Genomic DNA, 9,048 nt, shown 5'->3' on the forward strand with positions numbered 1-9,048 from the left:
TTCCTTACATTGTCAGGTTAATGCTTGATCTGGTTAAGTGATCTTTCTGGTTCGCTGGGGTTATGCTGCTCTCTTGTTGTTCACTGGGAGCGTCAATGCTGGCTGGCAAATTCGCGAGATGCATACTAGTATAGCATAAACCCCGTTTTTTTTTTTTTTTGCCATTGCCCTAAGTTTGGTTAGGGTGGGTTAGGTTAGGTCAGAGAATTATCCAACGTCTAATTTTGGTGTGGGAAACATAATGAGATTATTTTCAAGAAGATTCTATAGTTAGTTTTTAAGATATGGCGTCCTGTTTTCTTTCGCGAAGGTCTCGTAACTCGGCCACAGTTCGGGAATATGCTGCCTGTTATGGGTGACGGTGGAGGTCTGGTATCTGGCGTTTCTTCAATTCAGATCACATGTCTGGATGTGGGGAGAACAAGGCTGGCGTTTTCAGCTGCTGTTGGTATTGAGTTAAAAGGGACCTCCACTACCCTGTGGCCAATTGCAGTTACCTCCGCCTACCAATTTGCTTCCCTTAATATTAATTTCGTTTCTGTCATGGACATTACTAGTCATTTGTGTTCCCGGTACGTTTATCGAGATTTCTTTCGTGCACTCGCGCTTAAATCGTATATAATTGTCCTGGTAGCAAACGATTATGCCTATTTCGACCTTTTCCTTTTCTTTTCCTGTTTTTGCTATTGTAGACCGATTTACGAATAGTATTACTAAAGTGAAATACAAATTCATAATATTACCTCAAGCGAGGGGGAGTGCAAACAATATCACATTAAAAACATGAATTTACTAGAAAAAAAAAGGCCAGGCTAGAAATATCAATAAAGACAGAGATGGATCCTAAGAAAATAATTTCCTTAAAAAAAATGTCAGAGTAGAAATATTAATAAAGACAGAGATGGATCCTAAGACATTAATTTCCCTAAAAAACAAGTCAGAGTAGAATTATCAATAAAGACAAAGATGGATCCCAAGACAACCACTGATGTGAAATAAGCAAAAGCAAAATTAACTTAGGAATAAAAAAAAAGCCATAATAATGGCTCAATAAGGGAAAACATCATCTTACACAATCATGCTAAAATCCAGCAAAAGAGGAAAAATCTCGGGCAACGGAATTCAAAAGAAATGAAGTAATACAGAGCAAAAGTGTATCAGTAACACTCACAGTGTCCCATCAATGAAGAGATCTCCGACAGAAACGTCAAATGATATGAATAACGCAGGAATCAGAAGCATCGTCTTGCTGGTCAGTGGAGTGCGAGGCGGACCTCTCCCTTTTCAAGTTGGTGTGGCAGGCTCGTTACTGGAGAAATAAAGGCTAAAAATGGTTAACTGGACAGAATAACTGATCTATCTATCTATCTATCTATCTACACACACACACATATATATATATATATATATATATATATATATATATATATATATCTATATATATATATATTATATTATTATATATATATTATATTGTTAACCACACACTAAGGGGTCAGTTACCAGATGCCCCTTTCCTTACAACATCAGGCATGGTTTATTATTTGGCAAAGGGGTTTTTACGACTGCATGCCCTTGTTGTCATCAACCACAGTTATTGGCGGTGGGCTTCGACTTCGACTAAAAAGTCCGCCTGCAAGGCAGAACCTACGGTGGTAGTATTCTTACACCCCTACCACACACACACAGACACAGACACACACACACACAGATATATATATATATATATATATACACACACACACACATATATATATATATATATATATGTGTGTTGTGTGTGTGTGTGTGTTATGTGTGTGTGTGTGTGTGTGTGTGTGTGTGTGTGTGTAAGTAATTGCCAAGGAAAGATACTCAATTTATTATCGCTTATTATATTTTGAGTATATTGGAGATGCAAGAGTGCAAGGATTTGAGCAAATTTGAGAATGATTGTGAAAGAGATTGTGGTGTAAGTAGAGGCTTGATAAAAGTTTGAATGGAATGACACCAGTAGATGATGGAATTACAACAAGGAAGCTTAGGTATGACAGTGAAATTTTCATTCACGGAATTACTTCTTTGCATAAAGCTCATCTGGGTGAGGAAGACGTTCTGAAGAAATGTGCGAAAGAAAAAATGTCTAATATTTGTATAACTGGAGATAATGGAGATTAAATGCTGAAACTAGTGAAAGAGAATGACTGTTTTAAGATGAAATCATTGAATGAATGTGAACAAGAGTAAGGATAAAATGGCAAATGGCAACATGAAGATTAATATATGGAATGAGAAGAATATGAGCAAACGACTGAATGTATAAATAATGAAATGGCGGAGTGAATGAGACTATTGGCGTTTGAAGCGTTGAAATGAAGATGAGTTTCCAAATGATATAAAACTAACACTTTGAGACAATAAGCTCATTAACAGAGCTCTCAAGAATGAGGAAGTTAAGTAAAGCAAATTCTTCCGGGATATTGCCAAATTCAAGGGCTGTGTCTGTCAAATTATTTTAGACAAAATAATCAGTGTTCTATACTGTCAAAAGCTGTTGAAATTTGTAATGGCGAATATCGACAATAAGTATTTATGTTTGTTTTTCTTTTTAGTTTCACTTCAAGACTTGAATATACTCTAAGATCTAACCCTATGACTATGAACTCTATTTTTTTCCCGAGACGATTCTTGACAATCTGTCCTGGAAAAGATGATAACTTTGAATATTTTCGTTCATCATAACACATTTCTCACAGCTGGGAGTGTAAATTTCGAGATTACCAAATGAAATATTTTTTCTTGATGCCATGTCTTATGAATGCATACTAAGAATTCACCCTAAAACTGAAAAAAACATTCTTGTCAGTTGCTATGCCGGAGACACTTTGCTTTGGAAAAAGATGCGAGGTTTCCATGTTACCCTCGATCAGAATACAGGAAGATTGAATAACTCTGGCTGGGCGAGCAAATCCTCTGCGCTAATATAAATAGCAGCAGGCGGGATTCTTTGCCAAGAGTACTTTTGTCCTCCGTCTCCTTCGTCTTGGTTCCTAACTGACAGCGGCAGGTGGTTTCAAAAGCAGTAAACAAGCGTGGGATGTTGACACACACATCTTTCGCACACTGCCACGCTGACTCACCAACACATACAAGTAGTACTCCCAACAAATACAAACACTCATGGTCATCGATTTGGCATAACACGGATCTAGACGAATGCTTTGTAAAACAACTGCTATACAGCTTCTCTGAAAATTCCAAAGTTTAAAGATCAGTATCCGAGCATTTCCCTCCACTAATGAATAATAAAACTATCCTAAGCAGTACTGGCGAGCAGATTCCTTATTACAAATATTACAAATACCAATGAAAATAAGCTCTACAGTCCTACATCACAGACGATCTCCTAAAATAATTAGAACTTACGCGGAAGTAGAAAAGGAAGAGGAATTCTTGACAGAAAAAGGAAACCCGACGAAGCCGGAATCTCGAAGGTCACACTCCAGGAAGTTCTGCCATGACTAATAAAGAAAGCATCGTAATATGAGAGCAAGGAGCTCTCAATATTTCTTAGTGCCGCGATATTGTATGTGTGCATTGAAGGTCATTTAGATATATTTAGATATATTCAAAGGACCTTACGTGCATTCTGCTATCATCCAGGTGTCTTTCAATAACCAAATGGTCCTCTTCCACTCAGCCATTTGCTAAGAAACAAAACTAATTTTTCTTCATTCCAGAGGCCACATGTTCTAAACACTTTTGCCGTTTGTCAACGATAAACTCTCTCTCTCTCTCAATTGTCAAAACTCAATAAACTAAACTACTGTTAATTCCTCCTCTTCTACGTATTAAGCAGAATGCGCTGCAAAAATCAACGAAGATCTCTCAAACGATAGGCCAGACTCAATCAAACGGTTTAGCAGTGACTCTAGAGCAGTGGTGCTTCAGCTTTTTAACACGCCCCCTCTATGAGTTGGTCCTTCCCTCCAGCCCACCTTGCATCTGTGAGTACAATTCCCTCAAAGATTTAAAGGAGAGAGAGAGAGAGAGAGAGAGAGAGAGGGGGGGGGGGTGGGGGGGCGGGGAAGGGTCTCGATGGATAGGGACACCCAACGAGTCTAACTCGACCAGTAGACTAAACTAGGAAACAAACGTTTTTCTATACACTTCTTAATACTAGTTACAGCCCTTGTTAAGTGAATAAAGAATTAGAGAATTTTTTTATTTTTCCTTAGAACTTTCGTTGCTCTAGAAGGTAATCAGTCCCATATGTCAACACAAATTACCATACCTGCCGTCAAGTCTATAGTGAAAAGCAGTGGTGTTAGAGATAATGATTAATAATAGTTAGTTCTGAGGTAGAATGAATATGGGATGCGTTAAATTTCCCTTTTTTCTGGTGGGTCAGGGGGTTCCCAAACAATTGATTAATTGATTGATTAGTTCCTGCTGGCGTCGCAACGACGAGGTTATTGACGCCGATTTCTTAACAAAGGAATAGATTTATAGTAACGCAAATTTCTCCCTCTCTATTATTTGCTGACATTAATTCGACTATAAATAAGGGCTGTTCCACGTCTAGTGACAAAACTTGGTCAAGTTACAAAATAAATGTATAGTCACTCATGTAAGTTCATGGATGTCTCCAGGCAAAAAGCTGAATTTCATCCAACCGCTTTCTGGACAACAGGTCTGTATAGTGACGTAAGACGGTCACCACACAACGAAACTTTTTACAGCAGAGTTAGGTAGTTGAATATTTGGCCAGTGCTGTGATCCCAAAAACCTGTCATCCAGAAAGGGGTGAAATGGAGATCTCTCTCAAACACCCGGACATCCATGAACTTATACGAGTGTATCTGGACCGTGGTGGTGACAAAATAGAGGTTGAGGCCCTGAATTTCTAAAAGTGCCCCAGTGCTTGGCGGCCTTAGATTCAATTTTTCACAAATCAAATAAAACCTCTCTTTTTTTACTCGAATAAGTCTCCCAAATATTTCCCAATAGCTGGGAAATCAATAGAAAGATGTATATTCAAGTTTTTATGGAACGGAAACTTTTACCCATTAAAAAGGCTGCCTATGTACTGAAAAAGAGAGAGGGGAGACACTGGAATGATCAGTGTAACAACGAAAGCCAACTCAATGTTTTTCAACACATTCTATAAGTCCTTCATAAAACAGTAATTGGTTATGAGCTTCTTGTGGAGATTGATCAAAATATGGCAGATATAGCTATTGTATCCTCCTCTACTATGATGACCTAATAACAACCTCACGGAAGTTAATCAAGATAGAAAACTACCTAAATGTGAACTCTAAGAGTATTTATGGGTTTTTATGGAGAGATGAGAATTTCAGCCTAAAAATTGAAGAGAAATACCCTTTATTTGAATGGAAAACTGTTTGGGAAAATGTTAACAGTAAATTGAACAGCAGTTATGATAGAGATATTTTGTACAAATATGTTCATTGAAATTTTGGCCACAAAAGATAGATTGTATATAATGAAAATATCAAATTGTAAACTATGTGGAAACTGCAAAGAACTAGAAAATGTGATGCATTTAATTTATTTCTGTAAGTGTAATAAGAAACTGATTAATTGGTTTTGTGATTTATTAAATGAATTGTGTAACATCAAAACAAAAAGTTTATTGAAAATTTTAAAATTGGATTTTGAAGCACATTCAAAAATGGACAGGAGGAACACTGCTGTAATTTTGATTTATGACTATGTTGTTGGGATCTGGTTAGCCCACAAAACAGGAATAAAGGATGAAAACAATAGTTTAAGACGGTCTATAAAACCAAGGATAATAAAAATATAGATATATACTGATAATATCTTATAAGGGTAACAGCAGAAATATATTAACAGTGAAATTCATAGATTATTAGTGAAATGTACACGTGAAATGTCAACTTTGATAGAATTCTGCATGTAATACCATTAAAACTGCAAAATATTGCATATTTTCTCTAAATAAATAAATAAAAAAAAAATAACTTCATCATCAAAACCTTGTAGTATTATGCTTCAATCACAACATTCTGTCTCATGACCAAGATCCGCATGGAGTCCAGCCAGGAACATGTTCATCTGAAGGCTGACGCGGCTCCTGAACAGTGTTGCCACACTCTAGGATTGGAATGATCGTACCGGCTCCTCAAAATTATGGGTTTTTCAGTAAAAATATCGTACAGAATTGTAGATTTTATCGTAATTATTATCTTACACTGGTTTTGATATTTAACACATTTTTATAATTATAAAAATTATGAATATACGTATGATTTCTTTGTAGTCATTAATATCTTGCAATTTACATAATTAAGAAAAAAATACAAATGAAACATTTCTCTCTAAAAAACGAAAAAATGGAATTATGAATAATTAGTTAATGTTATGAACAATTGTTATGAACAAATTATTACTACATTGTATTAACAATGGTAAAAAAAAAGTATACAGCTTAGAACGTCACTTCTTTCCATAATGTAAACTAAACTGATAACGAATTAATACGAAGATATGTGAGTTGATAGGTCCACTTATACATATCTTTAAACACCGCAAAACATCGAAAATCAAAATAGCATCACTGAGTAGTAATTTAAAATAAACATGACTGGTATTGATACCTATCCCATGAAAAAGAAATTAATAACAATAATAATTGTAAAGAATATCTTTAAAAATCTTCTCCCAAATCAAATTCACGTTCTCTGATGTTCTGGAATAACTGTGTACAATTATTTATTCTGGAAAACATATCATTTGCAGGAGTAAAATGAACACATGACCCTCCTGAACCTTTGATTCAACTAGCAGAGAGTAAAGCCCCATTAATTGTCCTTGTTTTCAGTCTGCTTCTTTGTTTAGTTTTAAAGAGGTTAACTTTACTGAACACTCGTTAGCATTCAGCATTAGAGTGCAGCAAGCAAAGAGCAGTTAGAGCAAAATTGGCTAGGTCTGAAAAACTAGACTTTTTTTCTTCCTGGCCGGAGGCCCTGCGCCAGGCGGCCCGACCTGGTCTCCTCCCCACCAGGGACCCCACCCCAGGGGACCAGACGGTGTCCTATCCACAAGGGTCCTCAACCCTGGCGGCAATACCCAGTCGCCTCCCCACTGGGGGGCCCACTCCTGGCAGCCCAAACCATTTGCTTCCCTGCTGGAGGCCCCACCCCTGGCGGCCAGACCGAGTCTCCTCCCCACCAAGGGCCCCGCCCATGGTGTTCTAATCTGGTCACCTCCCGGACGGGGGCCCATCACTGGCGGCCTGACCTGGTCGCCTCACTGCCAAGGGGCCCACCCCAGGCGGCCCGACCTGTTTGCTTCCCGGTGGAGGCCCCACCCATTCCTCTCCCTACCAAGGGCCCACCCATGGCATTCTGACCTGGTCGCCTCCCGGCCGGGGACCCAACACCTGTTGGCCTGACCTGGTTGCATCGCCACCGGGGTCCCCACCCCAGGCGGCTGGACCCAGTCTCCTCCCCATAGAGGGCCCCATATCTGGCAACCCGACTTAGTCTCCTCACCCACTCGTCCCGGGACCTGTGACAGGCCTTGCCATCCATCCCGGCACCCATAGCAGGCTTCGCACGACTGTCCCGGCACCCGTGCAGGGTCTCACACGCCAGTCCTGGTACCCATGGTGGGCCTCACCAGCCCACCCCGGCACCAGTGGCGGGCATCACCCACCCGTCCCGAGACCTATGACAGGCCTCGTCCTCCCATCCTGGAACCCGTGGGAGAGCCTGCCCGCCCATTCCAACCCAGGGTGGGCCTCACCTGCTCGTCCCGGCACCCGTGACAGGCCTCGCCTACCCGTCCCGGCACCTGTGCCAGGCCTAGCCAGCCCATCCCGGCACCTGTGGCAGGCCTCACCCACCCGTCCCAGAACCCGTATTGGGCCTCACCCGACTGTCTGGGACCTGTGGTGGGCCTCGCCCGCCCTTCAGGGGATGCATGATGGGTGAGCGTCCCAAGACTCGTGGCAGATGTTGCCCGCCTATTCCAGCGGGATCCATGGCAGGCCTCGCCCACCTATCCCGGGACATGTGGCGGACCTCGCCCGCCCATCCCGGGACCTATGGTGGACATCACCCACCTGTCCCGGGACCTGTGGCAGACATCGCCTACCCGTCCCGGGACACAAGGTGGGACAGGCAAACCCATCCTAAAACCCATGGCGGATATCACCCGCCCGTCCCAGGACCCATGGCGGTCCTTGCCTGCTCGTCCCGGGTCCCATGGCAGACATTCAATGTTGGTCCCAGGAAGGGCAGGTAAGGGCCCACCCGTCCCGGGACACACGGCGGACATTGACCGCCTGTCACAGGACCCATGGCAGGCAACTGCCTACCCTTACCGAGACATGAGGCGGACATCGCCCACCTGTCCCGGGACCACTGGCGTACTTGCCCGCCCATCCTGGGACCCGTTGCAGAAATCGCCCACCCATCCTGGACCAGTGGTGAGCCCAGCCTGCCCGTCCCGGGACAAGTGGCAGACTTTGCCCGCCTGTCTTGGGATGCGTGGCGGACATCTCCCACCTGTCCTGGGACTAGCAGCAGGCCCAGCCAGTCCGTCTCAGTATATGTGGTGGATATCCCACAGGTCCTGGGACATATGGTGGGCTCAGCCTGCCCGTCCTGGGACACATGGCAGACATCACCTGCCCGTCCCAGGATGCGTGGCATGGTCATACGCGCCCGTCCTGGGACCCATGGTAGACATCGACCCCCGTCCCTGGACCCGTGGCAAGCCCAGGATCTGTGGCGGACATCGCCCGCCAGTCCCGTGACACGTGGTGGGCCCAGCCCACCTGTCACAAGAACCGTGCCGGACATCGCCCACTGTAGCGGGCCCGGCCCGTCCTTGCCGGGACAAGTGGCAGTATTGCTGGCCTGTCCCAGGACCAGTGGTGGGCCTGGTCTCCCCATCCCGGGACACATGGCAGACATTATCTGCCCGGCCCAGAATGTGTGGTAGAGCCCAGCCCGCCTGTTCCAGGATCCATGGCGGACATCAACCGGCCGTCTCTGGACCTGTGGAGGCCCG

This window comes from Macrobrachium nipponense, chromosome 34 (genome assembly GCF_015104395.2).
Source record: "Macrobrachium nipponense isolate FS-2020 chromosome 34, ASM1510439v2, whole genome shotgun sequence".
Lineage (NCBI taxonomy): Eukaryota > Metazoa > Arthropoda > Malacostraca > Decapoda > Palaemonidae > Macrobrachium > Macrobrachium nipponense.